The sequence below is a fragment of the Chiloscyllium punctatum genome, chromosome 32 (genome assembly GCF_047496795.1).
Source record: "Chiloscyllium punctatum isolate Juve2018m chromosome 32, sChiPun1.3, whole genome shotgun sequence".
In the NCBI taxonomy this organism is placed as follows: domain Eukaryota; kingdom Metazoa; phylum Chordata; class Chondrichthyes; order Orectolobiformes; family Hemiscylliidae; genus Chiloscyllium; species Chiloscyllium punctatum.
In genome coordinates, this window is record NC_092770.1 from 15,408,960 (window position 1) to 15,432,671 (window position 23,712).

The 23,712-nt window shown below is 38.9% G+C and overlaps 1 protein-coding gene across 3 annotated transcripts in view; it reads right to left on the reverse strand.

The window, feature by feature from the left end:
• frs2a (fibroblast growth factor receptor substrate 2a) overlaps nucleotides 1-23,712 on the reverse strand; it is a 121,281-nt gene that overhangs the window by 51,584 nt on the left and 45,985 nt on the right. The window contains exon 1 of one of the 3 annotated variants that reach the window (XM_072551708.1): nucleotides 12,304-12,439. The exons of the other annotated variants lie outside the window; for them this stretch is intronic. The gene's annotated coding sequence lies outside the window, so the exon portion shown is untranslated. Of the gene's footprint in view, nucleotides 1-12,303; nucleotides 12,440-23,712 lie in introns of those variants that run through there. 3 annotated transcript variants of the gene reach the window in all.

Genomic DNA, 23,712 nt, shown 5'->3' on the forward strand with positions numbered 1-23,712 from the left:
GTCAATTGAAACTTGCATCCCCATTCTAAATGATTAAAGACTTAACAGCAATCAATACATCATATCAGTTGTATAACACTTTGATCTTCAACTATAAATCCTGTGCCCTAAGATCCTGCCCCACTAGCTACCTGGCGAAGGAGCAGCACTCCAAAAACTTGTACTTGCAAATAAACCTGTTGTTGGGCAATAACCTTGTGTTATGAGATTTTTAACTTGGTTCACTCACAGAGTGTTTTGGAATTCTCAGTCTTTGAGAATATTTATGACGGAGATCAGTAGATTTTTTTGATATCATCATCAAGGAAATAGAGCAGTAACATAGCAATGAAGGAGATGATCAGCCATGATCTAGAATGGTGAAGCAGGATTGAGGGACTGAAGGGTCTCCTCCTGCTCCTGTATTCCTCAACAGTCCAATAATTCAAATTGTCAGTTCCTTCTTAAAATAATTTATCAGATTGGCTTCACAATCCTCATTATTTTCAACAAATTGCAGCAATCAATCACAATACAATCAGCCATTATGTTAACGAATGGCAGAACAGGCTTGAGGAGTAAAACGGCCTCACCTTGTTCCTAATTTTTCAGACTCTGGAAAACCACTATGAATTTCATCTTTAACCTCCTGAGATCTAATGGGGGAAAAAAAATTTCTGTTGCATTTATAATTGGTGTCTCCTAGCAGTATCCTCATCAAACTACTCTTAATTACTTTCCCATCTTCCTTCTCATGGCGGGTTGCACAAATCAGCTAACCGTGTTTAAATTGTGACTTTTGTGTTGTTGATATTAGATGCTTGCTAGTGCATAAGTGGTTGAAGTAACTTGGGAGACCACTTGGTATTGCAGTCAACGGCCTAATGTGAGATATGCACGTTGCCACTTTCAACTCTTAAAAAAAACGCAATGTATATCCCAATTACATTTTTAAAAACTATTTTTATACATATTTTAGCACAGTCTTCCTCGGTACAGAGATTGTTACTAGTTGCATGAGATCGAATAGTAAACATAACAGAATTTTCTACAGCTAATTATCTGGCGGATATTGTTCAAGGATGCAGCAGGTATAAAGCAGATTATAATCTGCTGCACAAACCTCCTACATCAGGAATCACCCTTCTCATGGTTCACCAAAGGTCTCACAGCATAAGTCAGCTTTAGATATATCCTCACCAACAAGAACAGTGCCAATTCTATAGAGCAGCAGAGTTTTCAATAACGCACAAAAGCATCAAAATACCACAGTTATGCTTATCCAATCAGCATCATGAGGAGTATGACTGGACATCACATACAAATCATTCAACAAAAGTCTTAAAGGATGAAAGCAAATGCACTATAAAGGCACAATACTGATTTTTAGTGGATCAATACAGGCAAACTTTGAAGTAAACTATTCCAAGGGCCTTCTGAAAGCTTTTAGAAATGAAGGTGCAGCCTAACCAAGCTAATGTTTACATATAATTTAAAACACAAACAGAAATATCACCCATCCCTGTTTACAAGAGTATTCTTTCATTTGGATAATGTTCGTGATTTAGGTCAAGATCAGTAATTTACTTTAAGAAACCTGAAATCCTAGTTACTTCTGAAAAAAAATTAAGTTTCAAAATTCCATAGTCTAAACAGAATAATTTTTTTTACTATTTTAGTGTCAAAGCAAACATTTAGTTAATTCTCTATACTCCAAAAAACAGAATCAATGTATATTAAACATTAATTAACATACAAAATTAAATCTGATAATAATCTATAAATGATAGATTAAATAGATATAGCAAAAACAAAAATTGGTTTAACAGTCCTGCATATGCCATTAATCTCAGTCATAAAACCCCTCAAAAGTCTTGTCTTCCTAAGATTTAACCTGATTCCCAGCCAGATCAGTGCACAATCTCCCTACATTCCATGGGTACAGCTTCACCAAAATCTGGCACAAATAAAATCTGCAGAACCTCTGCATCTCTGCTTCCCATGTAATTTCACTAATGTACCTTCCAGTCACAGAAACAGGTACAGTAACTGTATCTTTGCTTATTCTGAGCTTCTGGGTCGGACATTGTCTTCTTCAGCCAGCCAGCATTGCACCATTGGACTTGTAACCATAGTTATTTTAATCAATCTGTTCAGAATGCTGAGAAGTATCTCTGGTAAGAAGTGAAATGGACTCCTTCCTACTTACCTGGATAAATGAAGCTCCAATAGCACTCGAGAAGTTTGACAACATTCAAGACAAAGCACCACTACTTGACTGGCACCATATCTACAAACGTTCACTCTCCCTACCACCAACAATCTGGAGCAGGAGTGATTACCATCCACAAGATGCAATGCAGAAATTCACCAAGTTTCGTCTGGTAGCACCCTCTAAACCCACCACCGCTACCATCCAAAAGGACAAGGGCAGTGGATACATGGGAACACCACCACCTGAAATTGCCCAAGTTCCTCACCATCCACAGATGGAAATATACCACCATTCCTTCATCATCGCTGGATCAAAATCCTGGAACTTGCTCTCTCTAACAGCATTATGGATTTATCTATAGGAAATGAGTTGCAATGATTCAAGAAGGTAGCACATCACTCGCTATCTTCTCAAGAGCAGCTAGGGATAGGTAATAACTATTGCCCCAGCCAGTGATGCTCACAGCACATGAATGAAATTAAAGAAAAACTGGAAGTTTCTTTTCTCAGTTTCCCTTTTTTATTTTCCCTTTTTAATTAGTGCTTATCTTAAAAAGAATAGGATAGGGAAGATGACGTTTCGTATGCTTTCCTTTATTAGTCAGAGTATTGAGTACAGGAGTTGGGACGTCATGATGCGGCTGTACAGGACATTGGTGCAGTCACTTTTGGAATATTGTGTGCAATTCTGGTCTCTTTCCCATCGGAGGGATGTTGTGAAACTTGAAAGGGTTCAGAAAAGATTTACAAGGATGTTGCCAGGGTTGGAGGGTCTCAGCTATAGGGAGAGGTTGAATAGGCTGGGGCTGTTTTCTCTGGAGCATCAGAAGTGGAGGGGTGACCTTACAAATGTTTGTAAAAATATGAGGGGCATCGATAGGATAAATTGATAAAGTCTTTTCCCTTAGGTTGGGGAGTCCAGAACTAGAGGGTGTAGGTTTAGGGTGAGAGGGGAAAAAATATAAAAGAGACCTAAAGGGCAACATTTTCATGCAGAGGGTGGTATGTGTATGGAATGAGCTGCAAGAGGAAGTGTTGGAGACTGGTACAATTACAACATTCAAAAGGTATATGTAGAGGGAGGGTTTACAGGGATATGGGCCAAGTGCTGGCAAATAGGACTAGATGAGGTTGGGTTATCTGGTTGGCATGGACGAGTTGGACTGAAGGGTGTTTCCGTGCTGTACAGCTCTATGACTCTATGACGAATATAAGCTGTGAAACCATGAATTCCATGATACTAATAATTCATAATTAAAAAACAATCAGAATTTCACCTTGGGTCCAAGTGCAGACCTTCTGGAATTGGTTGTTTGCCAACCTGCATCCACAATCCACTTGGGCTTTCATTTCAGAATTCATAATACTTTTGCCCCTGGCTTGTTCTTCATCTAAACATCCATTTAATGATAATTATTTGACCACACCTGCACTACATACAATCACTCTTATCTTCCATTCATCCAAGCCCTGCATCATTCACGCACAGCTAGAGTTTTAGGCTGAAGCAGCCAGAACTCCAGCCAACAAAGCACCCACTGTTTTCCTAATGATGGCCAATTTCTTCAAAATACTGAGAAAAGGCATTGAGGGGGTTGCAAACATGTATCAAATTTTTACAAATATCATTACATTTTTCAGCTGCAATCATTCAATAATATTCAAAGGCTTCTGCACTGGTCACATTTTCATAGCTGTGTGCTGTCAAAATGCAGCAATCAGACTATTAATTTGATAAGAGTTTTTGGCATCAGCACGGTATTGAAACCAGCAGTGTTGAAGCAAACTCTGCAGAATACTACATATAACTGAAGGGAGGCTGGGAGATAATTTCCTCTTTTGAACTTTTCCACATTACTTCATTATTCTGGCCAGGAGTTGTACTTTCTCTACTGATCACATAAGATTCATTTCCGGTATCTGTTAGAAATTGTGGTCTGATAATTGTTTCACAATAGAAGTTAGTTAGCAGGCCACCATGTCTAGCTTCATTTGTTACTCCTTCATCACCACATCGACAGAACACACTGAAATTTCATTTCAAAGCAGTGATTTGTTGGTCAAATAATTAAGCACAGTAACCATTTTATTTATTACTATTGTATAAGGATGTGGAAAAACAAAAAAGATATCTCGGCAACATTTAAATTCCGCAGAATACATGGTTCTCGTAAGTCTATTCAAAAATACCACAGGCTCATTTAACAAATACAACAGAAGGAGCATCTTGAAATTCCTATTGTTTTTTTCTAACTGTTGTGGTGGAATGAACTCTGACCTGCTGTCTTGCCTTTAATTGTGAAAACATGAATATTTCAAAACCTTTTCAGCAGTACTCAGCTATCGGCAGAGATTACGACTTAAATTTGAAAATGTTTACAAATCACTCTGCACTTTCACAGAACTATGGTGATTTCTATATATAAACAATGCAGTGCTGTATTAGATCAGCGTTTTATCTTCAAGCACAGGTCCCTCTGTTCACCCCTCACTCCACCATTTGTTATTTCATAGTTGCAAAAGGGTTTGGTACACAGGCTTTTTTTGGTGCCCTCAAAAATTTCAGCAGCTGGGAGAAAAAAACCCAGCAATATTTAGAAGCTAGAACTGAGAAATAGTCTGCCATGATTTTTCCAGTTTTTTTTCCAAAATCTGCATAAAATACAAATAACAGCTTTGACTAAGCAATTTAATGCAGTTATATTGACTTCAGTATAGTGAACCAATGATTTTTTTTTACTCCTGGTGCGTGACATCTCGAGTCCTCCAAGAATCTATCCTTAGCCCTCTCTTATTTCTGAACCACATGCTACCACTTGGGTACATCATCAGAAAACACTTGTTTGACACCTGCACTGTTGATACCCAGCTCTACTTCATCATCACTCTTAGCCCCTCGACAGTTGCTGAAATCAGACTGTCTACCCAACACACAATGCTAGATTAGCAGAAATGTCCTCAAACTGAATACTGTGAAGATGAGGCCATTGCCCTCAGTCCCTATCAAAAACATTAAACCTATTCACCCACATGCCTTTCCCTGACAAGTTCCTCAAACTCAATCAGACTGTTCTCAACTTTGATGTCATATCTAATATCACACAATTGCTTTTCAGCATGTGCTATCAAAACCCTAATTCAGGGCTTGGTTTTCTGTCCATTTGAATATGCTAATGTGGTCATTTTTGTCCTATTTTCCCTCTTCATAAACTCTAGCTCATAAAAACTTTCTGTATCCTTGCACCAAGTGTAAGCTTTTCCTGGGTCACGAATGCACATCCTTATGAAATAACCTCCGTAAAGTTTATTATTTTGAAAAATCGAGTTACATACAATGATTCGCACTAACGAACGGGCAGACTACTTTGTGTGATGCTCAAAACACTGCACGTTTCCAGCGGCTTGTTGACCTAAGGGAAAATAACGCCACACCATTGTCGCCATTTTAACATGGATTGTGTCAACATTGTTGTGTTTTGATGTAAATTTTCCATGTGTTTATCCTTGTCATCATGGCTTCAGCACATAGGTCTGACTCAAGTGATGGCGATGGATCGAAGAAAAGGAAAACGACCACAATTGAAATGTAAGTGGAAATAATAAAGTGACCAGAGAGAGGTGGAACACCAATAAACATTGGAAAAGTGGTAGGCTACAGCCAGTCAACAATCAGGATAATTGTAAAGGACAAGGGGAGAGTAATGGAGCACGTAAAAGGCTCTGTCCCAATGAAAATGACAATTATCACTGAGCAACACAGTACATAACTGTTCCAACTTACATACAAATTTGACTTATGAACAGACTTAAAAACGCAACTCATTCGTTACCCGGGGTCTTCCTGTACCAGCCATCCAATATCCCTGAACATGCTGACCTACATTGGCTCCAGGACCAGTAACATTTCAACTTAAAACTCCTTAGCTACATTTTCAAATCCTTCCTGTCCTATCCTATTCTCACCCTCCCTATGTAACCTCTTCTATCCTTACAGCCCTCTAGGTTTTGCACTCCTTTGATTATAGTTTCTCGCACAATGCCGATTTTAATCACTGGCGTGCTTTCATTCATTGAGGCCCTGACGTCTGGAATTCCCTCCCTACCCTCTTTACCTAATTTCCTGCATTAACATGCTTCTTACAGACAAGCTTACACTCATGCACCCTGATATCTCATGTGGCTGCATGTCAACCTTTGTTGAGTGACAGTCCTATGAAGTGCCTTAGGACATTCTACTACATTAAAGGTGATGTATTAATGCTCGCAGTTGTCAAACAGTGAATGCACAACAATAATTTGAAAAAGCATGCTTTACCCAAATTATAAAGGTTCAGCAGAGTGTATATACACATACTGTGATAATTTTGCATCTAACTGGAGCGTTAGAAATCAAAAAAACATAAATGTTGAAGACTTGGTGGCAACATGCGCAAGATATTAGCCTTTCAACGGACTGGACGAAAGTTTCCTCTATCTGCTGTCAGAGTTCAAGCAGTCTTGATCCAAGTCTGAATGAACAACTCTGGGTTTCTGCAGTCTCCAAGGTACATGGGGTGTAAAATGGAAAGATGTCACTCAGACATGGCAGATGAGTGCTCTTTCGAAAGTAGTGTTGAGGCATAGTGCTGGGAGAGTTGTTGAGGGAGTTTCACTCTGCTTCTAACTTTGCTGAGACTTTCAAGGAGCAGATGCTTGAAGCGGAAAGTATTTCATTTCTGGACGTAATTACTACCTACTTTTGCCATCACATTTTTTCCCAAATAGATTTGAATCCCATGAATCATCATTTAAAAGTATTAGACATTGGTGATAACATACAAGATTGTCCGAAAAATCAAGATGTTTAAATAAAACCACACATAAGTAGCTCATCTGAAATTGTTGAACTGGAACTTGTATATTCCAAGTTAACATAGAACACAGAAACATCAAACATAGAACATTACAGTGCAGTACAGACCCTTCTGCCCTGATGGTGCACCGCCCTGTGAAACCAATCTGAAGCCCATCTAACCTACATTATTTCATTCTCGTCCATATGCCTATCCAATGACCATTTAAATGCCTGTAAAGTTGACGAGTCTACAACTGTTGCAGACAGTGCCTTCCATGCCCCTACTACTACTCTGAGTAAAGAAACTACCTCTGACATCTGTCCTATATCTACAACTAACTGTAGGGATTTAAAATCAGTTTAGCACAGCATCATAATCTGAGTTTACTTTTCATGATACTAGTTAGGAGGGCCATCTATTTTATTTGGTCCACATGGATGTTTCAGGTCACTTAATGCTTGTGTGGAAGAAAACAAGAAAGATGTTTCAGCTTATAGAGAGACGTACCAAACAAAGGCTAAGCAACTCCTCACACAGAGATATCGGAATTCAGTAAAAGTTGTGCTGAAAACAATGTCTTCTAGTTGGAAGGATGCAACAAGTAGGGTGACACAGGGTTCGGTCTTTGACTCCCAATTCACAATCTATATTGGTGACTGCAGGATGCAGGGAAAAAGGGACAATAGCCAAAGATGTCATCTTTCCCACCTATTTGAGCATTCTAAGTTGCAATGAAGAAATACAAAATTTACTAGTGGCTAGATTAGGTGACTGGAGTTTGGCAGATGGAGCTTAACATGAAAAAGTGTAAAGCTATCATTTTGGTCATAAGGATTAAAAGGCAACTTATTATCGAAATGGTTAGAAACTTCAGAGTGCTTTGGTGCAGAGGTATCTGGGTGTCAGCTAACTGCAGAAAACTAGCATACAGGTAAAGCAAGCAGTAAGGAATGCTATTGGCTTCTGGCATTTATTGCTAAAGGTGTAGAGTACAAAAGTAGAAAATGTTACTGCAACTGTGTAAGACATTATTGAGATTACAATTAGGGTACCGCAAACCATTTTCATCCCTTTACTTCGATTACTTACAGTGTGGAAACAGGCCCTTCGGCCCAACAAGTCCACACCGACCCGCCAAAGCACAACCCACCCAGATCCATTCCCCTACATTTACCCCTTCACCTAACACTACGGGCAATTTAGCATGGCCAATTCACCTAACCTGCATATTTTTGGACTGGTGGGAGGAAACCGGAGCACCCGGAGGAAACTCACACAGACACGAGGAGAATGTGCAAACTCCACAGTCAGCCACCTGAGGCGGGAATTGAACCCGGGTCTCTGGCGCTGTGCGGCAGCAGTGCTAACCACTGTGCCACCGTGCTGTCCATAATTTTGCTTTCTTTAGCTAATCCTTTTTTCCCCCCTAATCAACCTGTTCAGAGATGCTATTACATGACTCTAGTGCATATGGGTCTTGAACCTGGGCCTCTTGGTTCAGAGGTAGGGATGAGGGATGAAGTTGCATTAAAGGCGGTTCATAGAGTCATAGAATGTACAGCATGGAAACAGACCCTTCAGTCCAACTCGTCCATGGCGACTAGATATCCCAACCCAATCTAGACCCATTTGCCAGCACCCAGCCAATACCCCTCTAAACTCTTACTATTCATATGCTCATCCAAATGCCTTTAAATGCTGTAATTGTACCAGCCTTCATCACTTCCTTTGGCAGCTCATTCCATACACATACCATTCGCTTGTTTCTATTGTTGCTAATCATCAGCAAGTACTGCAGTAAAAACGCAATTAGTCTTGGACACGAACAATTTAATGTATTTGAAAGTAGCTCTACAAAAGCATCAGCACTGGGAAACTATTTTTGATACTGTGTAGCCATTCTAATCTGCAACTATACAGAATGTTCAATTTAAAATTAATTCAAGTCCCAAGTCAACCAGCATTTTGGTCACCAATGTGACTTTTCTCCCGAAAGATCTAGTCACTCTTCTTTTGTTGCATCCTGCAAAAACATTTACCCAGCTATGTGAGCAATCTTGTTTCAAACGTCAAGATGATATGGCAAAAAAACAACCTGCAATATGACTGATCAGCCATTTCGAAAAGCTAGAATTTGAATTGCAGTCAAGTCTCATTACGTCTCCTGCATAAACAAAGGAAGTTTGGGATATACATACATAGGATTGGTCTGCAATGTATGAAGACTTCCACCAACGGGAACAGCAGCATCTACAAGACCCAACAAGGTTTGCTCTTTCTCCCCCAACATTCTGTCAAGACCAAGCAAAGATGTCACCAATTCAGAGATTCAATATTTCCAGGATGAGAATAAGTGATAAACTGTTGCTGTTTGTCATCACGAGAGCACATAATTGGTCAGGAAACACAACTAAAATGTCAAACACTTGAAAAGAACTGGTCATCCACTCAGACAGCACGAGGAGCCAAAGCTATATTAAGTCTTATATAAATGGGACCAGGCTCAGGTGTTACAATACAGCAGCATTGCATGGTTCTCAGTTCTTCAAGTAGGATCCAGATGCAAGTATCACTGAGCTGGGCAAGATTAAGGATAACCAGGTTATTGGATTACAAGGGGCACTGACAATTTCAAATAAATTGAAATAACGAGGTAAGTTTACAAAATCGGTAAATCATTAGGTTATTGTTATACAATTTCAAGTAATTACCTCAATTTGCAACTTTCTTCAAAATGGATTTTGCTACTTCTAAAACTGCCCATTACAAATTTCATGGGAACAATCCAGGATAATTTCCTCTGAATCTAAAAATGCCATGCTCCTTCCAAATGGTCAATTTGGGATCATGGATTTAATTTGCCGCTTGGCAACCAACAGATTCATTTATTGCCAAGCCCAGACCGTTGGTATATTCAAAGGCTACGTCACAGACCACTTAGCTAATGGTATATGGCACACAATTAAACAGTCACCAGTTTTCAGAAACAAAATGCAAAACACTTAGCCATCATACTTTTATCTCAAAGTTTAAAGTAAAAATTATTGTGGGCATGGTTCAAAAGTTAACTCAATTTTTGCCTACATTTGTCAAAGGATTCAATTGCAGCTACCTTTCCTCTGGCCACAGTGACCTGATATTAGGAACGTGATTATACCACCAGCTGTCAAGGTTAGAAAGTTGCTTTTTAATGGAAGGGAATCAATTTGCTAGGAGCTAAACAGTAGATCCAATGTGTGGACTGTTGATCCTTCAAGTTAGGCTCTCGTTAAAATTTAAGAACATTTTAACAAAGTTAACATGAACAGTATGGAGTGCAAATGGTACTTGTGCCTTCATTCCTTTCACTCCCTGTGACAACAGACCTGTAACTCATTTGCCTACACAACTTGTGATTAACTAAGCATGACATCAATTCATCAGAACTTAACATTCTGCAGCAATGATTTACAGAGTGACAGTTGAAGCCAGGTATATAATGGTAATATGATTTGATTCATACTATCATAGAATATATTGTCGGCAGAAACATTAAGCTTTTGTTTTATCATAAAGTACTTGGACTGCCTCTGCTTTCATTAAGTGACCCAGAAGCGTTGTCAGTCAGTCATGAGGTGAAAAAAATTCAACAAAATTACAATCTAGCTATAACAACAGCCTGTGTCTGACAGCAGTGAATAAAAGTTAACATTTTAAAGAAGTGTGCTGTCAGCCTGCTGAACCATTTGAGGAAAAAAAACCATAACCACACACAAGCACCACTGCATAGACTTGTAGTTTCTGCATTACACCCACACAGCTTTCTTTGAGTGTGTGATTAGAAGGGCTGATGCATGATCACACCAAATTCTTTCCTTCAGCTCACATATCAAGAACTTGCCCTCTTGGCTGCATTCTTTTTCTAACAACCACAGTAACCTTGGCAACCAAGCACTCCTATTATGACCAGCTGGTCTTTTAAAGCTGCCTATGCTAGCATATGAACTTTTGTACCACTTCAAACAGGGCCAAGAGTTTACTTCAACTCCCACGTCATTTTTCAATAACTAGACAGGGGCCTAATTTAAGTAAGCGCGGATCACAATTGATACCGAAAGGAAAAGCCTACATCTCCTTAAATATTGTGCTACATAGATTATTCATGCAGTGTTAGCTTGGATTTTAGTTGTGGAAGAAAAGATGCCAGGATTTATAAAATACTTTCCTGCCTGTGCCTTCTTGCAAAACAAATTCTCAACCTAATGCCTGCTTAAACTGCTATCAGGATAGACAGTACCTTCCACATGGTGAGAAATGAACTCCAACTGTTTCGAGACTTGAGAGTTTGTTTAAGCTGACTGTGGAAAAAACTGGAGTGTTGCTGGCTTCAAAAGTTATAAGGCACATTTATCATTTTGAAGTACGGACTTCTGCAGGCACCCCGCTTTCCCTTGGTGACCGAAGCTCAGTTCCTGAAGTTGATGGCAGCCCGGTTCTTTAAAAATGTGGTTCTAAAGATTCAATTATTGGGATCAGCAAGTCAATTTTCATGCAGGGAGCAACATTTGCTTTCTGTGGGTTTGTATGCAAAAGCAAATGCCAGGACATTTCTGGAGTTGACACTTACAGCAGGAGAGTAATGAACAGAGTTAGCCCTCTGAAAGCAAGGTGCAGTGATAGCACAAGTAGTTACAGAATTGCAGTCAGCCTTGAACATGAAACATCAACACTTGATGTGCAATTCCTAAAAATGAAAATCACTTGACATTAATCTAATAGAATATAAAAATCTAAAAATATCACTGATCATCAACAGTCCCTCAATGTTCTGCTTAAAACCAAGAAAAAGTCAATGTTTGTCATAAATCGGTAAATAACAGCAACTGCTATTTACAACAAATGCCCTCAAAGTTCTATTTATGCCAATACTGGATGAGTTTAACCACAATGTACACACCAAAAGAAAACAGTTATTGGAATTCAAGATACATTATTGGAAGTTTACTTCATCACGCGCTGATTTTTCTTCCTTCTGTCCCTGTGCTGTTTTGAATGTTTATACACAGTTTGGCCTAATGTGTTCAATTCATTCTCTACAGTTTTTATTTCAACTCTTCACTTAAACTAGATTGTAAAACCAATATGAAGATTACTCAGTAAGTAAATATGCTACATAATAAAATGCGATTTTAAAACAGCTTAAAAGATACATCACGAGTCAGAAAACAGAACAGAACACAAACTCCAATCAAAAGCAAATGACAACTTCATAAACAAAAACCAACAGCTCCTTTACCTTAGCAAGTGTTCAGACCTGAAATGCTGACAACAACTTTGGTTTCTTCACAGATGCCAAATGACCTGCCGAGCATAGCCTTTTTTCCCCCAGTTTTTGTTAACAAAATTCCAACATCTATGGTATCAAGCAATTTATTTTGTGGGTAAGTAGTTAAGAGTTTCTCTGACCATGTCACAAACTAATAAGGCTTTGACTCAAGTCTTGTTCAGATTAAATCCAAAGACATGTATAGCAACAATATGCAACACACAAGAATGCTGTAGTTAGCAGCTGCCTGCTCCAATTCTTTGAATGAAGATACAGCATACTCAGATTCCATGGGCAACCAATCCAACCAGAAAAAATAAGATCAAACAATAGAATTACTGGAATGCTTGATCAAATATGACCATGTCACCAATGCTCAATTTCTTTTGAAAAATACTGCTCTTTATGGGAGAAACAAATTCTACAGATGCTGGAAATCTGAAATAAAAACAGATTTACACAAAACTCTGCATTTTCTCTCCTCCCAGCATTTTTTAAAGAGACTTCAGAGTGAAACTATAAGCTTAAAATTAGAGGTGACAAAAATGGTTCGGCAATGAAATGCATTTGAACTATGCACAAATTTAGCCTGATAAATTGGATAATTTACATTTATGTCTTTAAAATAGAAATTGCACAATTATAGGATATAGTCATATTTCTTCTGACATTATTTAGCTTCATTAACCATAGCTAGTTCAAAGCTGTTAAATTACACAGCAAGATTAAACCTTTTCTTCCTTTGACTTTGTACAGTTAAGTAATTATGCTCATTGCAGACTCCTACTGTATGACTCAATTACACACTTGAATTCAAATTTTAAATGAAGGCACTGATCTTCAATCAACTATTTACTTCACATAGCGATGAAGTAATAATTTCTTTTTTAAGCCAAAAAAATTATCCTATTTTATAATTAGACTACCATTTTGCCTCTTTATCGAATCAATAAATGATGGATTTTTTAAAAACAGTCAAGTATGACTAGATTTAGACAGTCAGGTAAAAAGCTCTTTTCGGAAGGAAGTTAAATCTTACAAATTCAGAAAGTTTGCATTCAGCCAGTTTGACACAGTGAGCATCTCACAGCCCTAAAACCTCTCCTTTCATATACTATTATGTCACTCAACTCTGATGAGGTTCCACAAAAATGAGACTTGTTCAGTTCAGAGAAACATAAAAGGCATGTTAAAAACATACTTTGTCACAACAATTTTAAAGCGCGTCTTATGTCTCAACCCCATTTTGGCAACAAACAGACAGATCTTCGGGGTTTGCACCCTTTTACGCGAGATGAAGAATCTTAAAAATTGTACTCGATACCTTATAGAACATAGAACATAGAACAATAAAGCACAGAACAGCCCCTTCGGCCCACGATGTTGTGCTGAACTTCTAACCTAGATTAAGCACCCATCCATGTACCTATCTAAATGCCGCTTAAAGGTCGCCAATGATTCTGACTCTACCACTCCCACGGGCAGCGCATTCCATGCCCCCACCACTCTCTGGGTAAAGAACCCACCCCTGACATCTCCCCTATACCTTCCACCCTTCACCTTAAATTTATGTCCCCTTGTAACACTCTGTTGTACCCGGGGAAAAAGTCATGTTTTATGCCCTATTATCTCATTAAACCTACTCCTTATATACTGTATTTAGTATCGCTGAATTTGACACAGTTTGTCAAAGCTTTTCCTCTGCAATCCTTATGACAATTCATAAAGAATATCAATTCAAGGGAAAAACCAACTGCATGAGGAGTGTGCTGATTGGTTCTGATCAGTAGCTGAGAATGCACCCATTGGTGATGATTGGCCTCATGGCAACACTGATGGTTCAAACACTGACAACTTCATTGATTAAATTGTCAGGATCATGACGACACAGGAGGCCATTTGGACAATCATATCCATGCTTACTTTCTATATAACAATCCAGTCATTCCTATTCACCCCATTCTGTCCTAATCATTCTACAAATTTATTTCCTTCAAATATTCATCTCATTTCCTTTTGAAATAATTCATCTTGTCCACCGCCACTAGCTTTATCGGCAGCCAGTTCCAGGCCATTACCACTTGATGTGGAGAAAAAGTCCTTCATGTCCCCAAAACCTTAAATTTGTCCTTGTACCATTAATTAATGGGGACAGCTTTTCTTTCTCTACCTTATCCAGAACTGTCACAAGTACGGAAGAAATAGGAGAACACATGGCCTTTCGCACCTACTCCCCTCATCCAAAGCCTGTAAGCGCTCCTCCTGTGATTGAGATTCCGTAACCAATCTCTCAGCATGCTCCATCAAGCCCCCCTGGAATTATGTGTACTTCAATTTCAATCTCTGGAGTTTAGAAGAATGAAAGAACAAAAGAAATAGGAGCAGAGAGAGACCACTGAGCTCTTTCAGTCTGCGACACCCTTCAACAAGATCACTGGCAGGAAGAGAAGGCATTTTCTAAATGGGGAGGAAATTCAGAAGTCTGAATTGCAAAGAGACTTGGGAGTTCTAGTCCAAGATTCTTGCAAGGTAAACTTGCAGGCTGTCAGTAGTTAGAAAGGCAAATGCAACGTTGGCATTTATTTTGAGAGGACTTGAATATAAAAACAGGGACGTACTTCTGAGGGTCGATAAGGCTCTGGTCAAACTACATTTGGAGTATTGTGTGCAGTTTTGGACTCCATATCTCAGGAAGGATGTATTTGCCCCAGAGTGGGTTTACAGGAGATTCATGAGAATGGTCCCAGGAATGAGCGGCTTAAGAGATGAGGAACATTTGAGGACTCTGGGTGTATACTCGACGGAATTTCTAAAGATGAGGAGGGATCTAATTGAAACTTACAGAATACTGGATGTCCTGCACAGAGTGGATGTGGGAAGATGTTCCCACTGCTAGGAGAGACTACGACCCGAGGGCATAGCCCTAGATTAGAGTCATACAGATGTACAGCATGGAAACGGACCCTTCGGTCTAATTCATCCATGCCAATAAGATATCCTAACCTAATCTAGTCCCATTTGCCAAAGCTTGGTCCATACCCCTCTAAACCCTTCCTGTTCATACACCCATCCAGATGCCTTTTAAATGCTATAATTGTATCAGTCTTCACCACTTCTTCTGGCATTTCATTCCATACACGCACCACCCTCTGCATAAAAAGGTTGTCTGTTAGGCCCCTTTTAATCTTTTCCCTTCTCACCCTAAACCTGTGTCCTCGAGTTCTGGATTTCCCCAAACAGGGAAAAGACCTTGTCTATTTACCTTATTCATGCCCTTCATGGTTTTATAAATCTCTATAAGGTCACCCCACAGCCTCTGATGCTCCAGTCTATTCAGCATCTCCCTTTAGCTCAAATCCTCTAACCCTGGCAACATCCTTGTAAATCTTTCCTGAACCCTTTCAAGTTTCACAACATCCTTCCAATAGGAGGGAGACCAGAATTGCACACAACATAATGGGAAAACCTTTTAGAATGGAGAGAAGGAAAAACTTCAGCTAGAGAGAGTGGTGAATTGACTATATTTAAGATGGAGATAGATAGGTTCTTGATTGTCAAGGGGAAATCGAGAATTACGCGGAGAAAGTGGAAAAATAGACTGTAGAAACTTATCAGCCATGATTGAATGGCGGAGCAGACTCGATGGGTGGGGCCAGCGACCATAATTCAATTAGTTTCAAAATAGTGTTGGAAAAGGATAGACCGGATCTAAAAGTTGAAGTTCTAAATTGGAAAGAGGCCAATTTTGATGGCACCAGGCAAGAACTTTCACAAGTTGATTGGGGGAGGATGTTCGCAGATAAAGAGACGACTAGAAAATGGGAAGCCTTAAAAAATGAGATAACTAAAGTCCAGAGACAATATGTTCCTGTTAGGGTGAAAGGGAAAGCTGATAGGTGTAGGGAATGCTGGATGACTAGAGATATTGAGGTTTTGGTGAAGAAAAAGGAAGCATATGTCAGGTACAGACAGCAGAGTATACTTAAGAGGGAAATCAGGAGGTCAAAAAGAGAACACGAGATAGAATCCAAATGGCTTTCACAAATACATTAAGGACAAAAGGCTAACACGGGAGAGAATGGGGCCCCTCCAAGATCAGTAAGGCAACTTTTGTATGGAACCATAAGAGATGGAGGAAATACTAAACAAGTATTTTGCATCAGTGTTTACTGTGGAGAAAGGCATGAAAGAACATGGAGAAATAGATGGTGACATCTTGAAAAATGTTCATATTACAGAGGTGGTGGTGCTGGATGTGCAGAAATTCCCAGGACCTAATCAGGTGTACCCTAGAACTCTGTGGAAAGCTGGGGAAATGATTGTTGAGTCCCCTGCTGAGATATTTGTATCATTGATAGTCACAGGTAAGGTGCCAGAAGACTGGAGGTTGGATAATATGGTGCTAGTATTTAAGAAAAGTGACAAGGAAAAGCCAGGGAACTACAGACCAGTGAGCCTGACATTGTGGTGGGCAAGTTATTGGAGGGAATCCTGAAGGATAGGATGTACATGTACTTGGAAAGGCAAGGTCTAATTAAGGATAATCAACACACCTTTGTGCATGGAAAATCATGTCTCACTAACCTGATTGAGCTTTTTGAACAAGTAATGAAGAGGATTGTGAGGGCAGAGTGGTGTACGTGATCCATATGGACTTCAGTAAGGCTTTCGACAAGGTTCCTCATGGTATATACTGGCTAGCAAGGTTAGATTGCATGGAATACAAGGAGAACTAGCCATTTGGATACAGAACTGGCGCAAAGGTAGAAGACAGAGGGTGGTGTTGAAAGGTTGCCTTTCAGACTGGAGGCCTGTGACCAGTGGAGTGTCATAAGGATCAGTGCTGGGTCAACTACTTTTCGTCTTTGAAATAAATGATTTGGATGTGAACATAGGAGGTATAGTTAGCAAGTTTGCAGATGACACCAAAATTGGTGGTGTAGTAGACAGCAAAGGAGGTTACCTCAGAGTGTAACAGGATCTTGATTAGATGGGCCAAGGAGTGGCAGATGGAATTTAAGATAGGTAAATGTGAGGTGCTGCATTTTGAAAAGGCAAATCAGGGCAGGACTTATACACTTAACGGTAAGGTCCTAGGGAGTGTTGCTGAACAAAGAAACCTTGGAGTGCAGGTTCATCGCTCCTTGAAAGTGGAGATGCAGATAGATAGGATAATGAAAGCGGCATATGGTATGCTTTCCTTTATTGGTCAGAGCACTTAGTACAGGAGTTCGGAAGTCATTTTTCGGCCATACAGGACATTAGTTTGGAATATTGTGTGTAATTCTGGTCTCCCTCCCGTTGAAAGGATGCTGTGAAACTTGAAATGGTTCAGAAAAGATTTACAAGGGTGCTGCCAGGGTTGGAGGATTTGAGCTATAGGGAGAGGCTGAATTGGCTGAGGCTATTTTCCTTGGAGCATCAGAGGCTGAGGGGTGTTCTTATAGAGGCTTACAAAATCATGAGAGGCATGGACAGGATAAATAGACAAAGTCTTTTCTCTGGTTGGGGGAAGGTCCAGAACTAGAAGGCATAGGTTTAGGGTGAGAGGGGAAAAATTTAATAGAGACCTATGGGGCAACCTTTTCACACAGAGGGTGGTGCACGTATGGAATAAGCTGCCAGAGGAAGTGGTGGAGTCTAGTACAATTAACATTTAAAAGACATCTGGATGGGTATAAGAAGAAGAAGGGCTTCGAGGAATATGGGCCAAGTGCTTACAAATGGGACTAGATTAGTTTAGGATATCATGGACGATTTGGACCAAAGGGTCTGTTTCCATGCTGTACATCTCTAAGACTCTCAACTCTACATTTTCTAGCATAATGCAGATTTCTTGACTGGCGCTCCTTCCCCCAAACTATTTGTTCACTCACACCCTACTTTAATCAGTTGGAAATATGTTGCTGATCCTTCATATTATGCTTTGTCAAAATCCTGGATCTCTCCAGCTATTAAATGCAGAAATGCAGAAAAGTGAATCATAACCATCTTGAAACTTGAACACACGCAACAACAGGTTCAAGAACAGCCTTTTCCCTGTTGTTGTTAGACTGATGAATGAAATCTCTAACTTCAAATAATGTTGATCTTGCTTTGTGCACCTCCTGTGCAGTGTAACCTGCATGCCTCACTCTGTTGAAGCACTCTTTGATCTTTGTTTCCTTGTTTGCTGTGATCTGCCCGTTTTTAAACTGTACCTAGGTACATGTGATTACAACAAATCAAACCAGACCAAACCTTCTCATATGCAATTGGGAATATGCTAAATATGCTGGCCTAGGTACATGTGATTACAACAAATCAAACCAGACCAAACCTTCTCATATGCAATTGGGAATATGCTAAATATGCTGGCCTAGGTACATGTGATTACAACAAATCAAACCAGACCAAACCTTCTCATATGCAATTGGGAATATGCTAAATATGCTGGCCTAGGTACATGTGATTACAACAAATCAAACCAGACCAAACCTTCTCATATGCAATTGGGAATATGCTAAATATGCTGGCCTAGGTACATGTGATTACAACAAATCAAACCAGACCAAACCTTCTCATATGCAATTGGGAATATGCTAAATATGCTGGCCTAGGTACATGTGATTACAACAAATCAAACCAGACCAAACCTTCTCATATGCAATTGGGAATATGCTAAATATGCTGGCCTAGGTACATGTGATTACAACAAATCAAACCAGACCAAACCTTCTCATATGCAATTGGGAATATGCTAAATATGCTGGCCTAGGTACATGTGATTACAACAAATCAAACCAGACCAAACCTTCTCATATGCAATTGGGAATATGTTAAATATGCTGGCCTAGGTACATGTGATTACAACAAATCAAACCAGACCAAACCTTCTCATATGCAATTGGGAATATGTTAAATATGCTGGCCTAGGTACATGTGATTACAACAAATCAAACCAGACCAAACCTTCTCATATGCAATTGGGAATATGTTAAATATGCTGGCCTAGGTACATGTGATTACAACAAATCAAACCAGACCAAACCTTCTCATATGCAATTGGGAATATGTTAAATATGCTGGCCTAGGTACATGTGATTACAACAAATCAAACCAGACCAAACCTTCTCATATGCAATTGGGAATATGTTAAATATGCTGGCCTAGGTACATGTGATTACAACAAATCAAACCAGACCAAACCTTCTCATATGCAATTGGGAATATGTTAAATATGCTGGCCTAGGTACATGTGATTACAACAAATCAAACCAGACCAAACCTTCTCATATGCAATTGGGAATATGTTAAATATGCTGGCCTAGGTACATGTGATTACAACAAATCAAACCAGACCAAACCTTCTCATATGCAATTGGGAATATGTTAAATATGCTGGCCTAGGTACATGTGATTACAACAAATCAAACCAGACCAAACCTTCTCATATGCAATTGGGAATATGTTAAATATGCTGGCCTAGGTACATGTGATTACAACAAATCAAACCAGACCAAACCTTCTCATATGCAATTGGGAATATGTTAAATATGCTGGCCTAGGTACATGTGATTACAACAAATCAAACCAGACCAAACCTTCTCATATGCAATTGGGAATATGTTAAATATGCTGGCCTAGGTACATGTGATTACAACAAATCAAACCAGACCAAACCTTCTCATATGCAATTGGGAATATGTTAAATATGCTGGCCTAGGTACATGTGATTACAACAAATCAAACCAGACCAAACCTTCTCATATGCAATTGGGAATATGTTAAATATGCTGGCCTAGGTACATGTGATTACAACAAATCAAACCAGACCAAACCTTCTCATATGCAATTGGGAATATGTTAAATATGCTGGCCTAGGTACATGTGATTACAACAAATCAAACCAGACCAAACCTTCTCATATGCAATTGGGAATATGTTAAATATGCTGGCCTAGGTACATGTGATTACAACAAATCAAACCAGACCAAACCTTCTCATATGCAATTGGGAATATGTTAAATATGCTGGCCTAGGTACATGTGATTACAACAAATCAAACCAGACCAAACCTTCTCATATGCAATTGGGAATATGTTAAATATGCTGGCCTAGGTACATGTGATTACAACAAATCAAACCAGACCAAACCTTCTCATATGCAATTGGGAATATGTTAAATATGCTGGCCTAGGTACATGTGATTACAACAAATCAAACCAGACCAAACCTTCTCATATGCAATTGGGAATATGTTAAATATGCTGGCCTAGGTACATGTGATTACAACAAATCAAACCAGACCAAACCTTCTCATATGCAATTGGGAATATGTTAAATATGCTGGCCTAGGTACATGTGATTACAACAAATCAAACCAGACCAAACCTTCTCATATGCAATTGGGAATATGTTAAATATGCTGGCCTAGGTACATGTGATTACAACAAATCAAACCAGACCAAACCTTCTCATATGCAATTGGGAATATGTTAAATATGCTGGCCTAGGTACATGTGATTACAACAAATCAAACCAGACCAAACCTTCTCATATGCAATTGGGAATATGTTAAATATGCTGGCCTAGGTACATGTGATTACAACAAATCAAACCAGACCAAACCTTCTCATATGCAATTGGGAATATGTTAAATATGCTGGCCTAGGTACATGTGATTACAACAAATCAAACCAGACCAAACCTTCTCATATGCAATTGGGAATATGTTAAATATGCTGGCCTAGGTACATGTGATTACAACAAATCAAACCAGACCAAACCTTCTCATATGCAATTGGGAATATGTTAAATATGCTGGCCTAGGTACATGTGATTACAACAAATCAAACCAGACCAAACCTTCTCATATGCAATTGGGAATATGTTAAATATGCTGGCCTAGGTACATGTGATTACAACAAATCAAACCAGACCAAACCTTCTCATATGCAATTGGGAATATGTTAAATATGCTGGCCTAGGTACATGTGATTACAACAAATCAAACCAGACCAAACCTTCTCATATGCAATTGGGAATATGTTAAATATGCTGGCCTAGGTACATGTGATTACAACAAATCAAACCAGACCAAACCTTCTCATATGCAATTGGGAATATGTTAAATATGCTGGCCTAGGTACATGTGATTACAACAAATCAAACCAGACCAAACCTTCTCATATGCAATTGGGAATATGTTAAATATGCTGGCCTAGGTACATGTGATTACAACAAATCAAACCAGACCAAACCTTCTCATATGCAATTGGGAATATGTTAAATATGCTGGCCTAGGTACATGTGATTACAACAAATCAAACCAGACCAAACCTTCTCATATGCAATTGGGAATATGTTAAATATGCTGGCCTAGGTACATGTGATTACAACAAATCAAACCAGACCAAACCTTCTCATATGCAATTGGGAATATGTTAAATATGCTGGCCTAGGTACATGTGATTACAACAAATCAAACCAGACCAAACCTTCTCATATGCAATTGGGAATATGTTAAATATGCTGGCCTAGGTACATGTGATTACAACAAATCAAACCAGACCAAACCTTCTCATATGCAATTGGGAATATGTTAAATATGCTGGCCTAGGTACATGTGATTACAACAAATCAAACCAGACCAAACCTTCTCATATGCAATTGGGAATATGTTAAATATGCTGGCCTAGGTACATGTGATTACAACAAATCAAACCAGACCAAACCTTCTCATATGCAATTGGGAATATGTTAAATATGCTGGCCTAGGTACATGTGATTACAACAAATCAAACCAGACCAAACCTTCTCATATGCAATTGGGAATATGTTAAATATGCTGGCCTAGGTACATGTGATTACAACAAATCAAACCAGACCAAACCTTCTCATATGCAATTGGGAATATGTTAAATATGCTGGCCTAGGTACATGTGATTACAACAAATCAAACCAGACCAAACCTTCTCATATGCAATTGGGAATATGTTAAATATGCTGGCCTAGGTACATGTGATTACAACAAATCAAACCAGACCAAACCTTCTCATATGCAATTGGGAATATGTTAAATATGCTGGCCTAGGTACATGTGATTACAACAAATCAAACCAGACCAAACCTTCTCATATGCAATTGGGAATATGTTAAATATGCTGGCCTAGGTACATGTGATTACAACAAATCAAACCAGACCAAACCTTCTCATATGCAATTGGGAATATGTTAAATATGCTGGCCTAGGTACATGTGATTACAACAAATCAAACCAGACCAAACCTTCTCATATGCAATTGGGAATATGTTAAATATGCTGGCCTAGGTACATGTGATTACAACAAATCAAACCAGACCAAACCTTCTCATATGCAATTGGGAATATGTTAAATATGCTGGCCTAGGTACATGTGATTACAACAAATCAAACCAGACCAAACCTTCTCATATGCAATTGGGAATATGTTAAATATGCTGGCCTAGGTACATGTGATTACAACAAATCAAACCAGACCAAACCTTCTCATATGCAATTGGGAATATGTTAAATATGCTGGCCTACTCAGCAATAGCTACACTGAACATTAGTTCAAGTCTTTTCAAAAAAAAAACAATGTAAAGATTTAGAGCATACATTGATGGAAGTACTTTCAAACTAAAAACATTTTTATTTGACAGTAATATGTTGGGAAACCTGCCAGCCGTTCAAAAAGATTTTGACAATTGCAATAAAACTTAGAGGAAAGGTGAATAAATGCAACTTCAATTCTGCAAACAAATATCAGCTGCGAATTCGCTATTCAAGAATTATGCACAGCATTTAATTACCTGGCAATCTAAAGTTAAAACAAACATCACGCAACTTTGCCAAACCCAAACTACAGAAACAAATTGAGAGCAAACAGAACCATGTTGTTAAAATATACTCTTAAAAATGTTCACATTGGCCTTTGTACTGATATATTTTCCAGCAAAGGATCCCGGCACTGATATCAACTTACTTTTTCATTCAACACAGTCATTACCCCAAAAACATACAGCTATTAATACATTCCTGTGTTTTTACTTCATAATTTTGAAGCAAGTGGATCATATGGGGAGAATGCTGTGGTATACAATGTTTATTGCACCAGTTTTCACAAACCTGCCAGAGGAAAAAAGATTATTTGGAGTTTCCAGATTTACAGAAACTTTTCTAATGTGTTTAAAGTGTGCAAAACAAGGAGACAGAAAATGACAGCACAAAGAATGCCCTTTATTCAGTTTTCAAATAAAACAGCATGGGAAAGAAAGTATGTGAATATTTTTGTTTGAAGAACGGTCCCTGCTTGTGCTGAATAATTGACTTTTTTCATTGTTGGTTCATCACCCACATTCCGGCTCTCTTCTCTG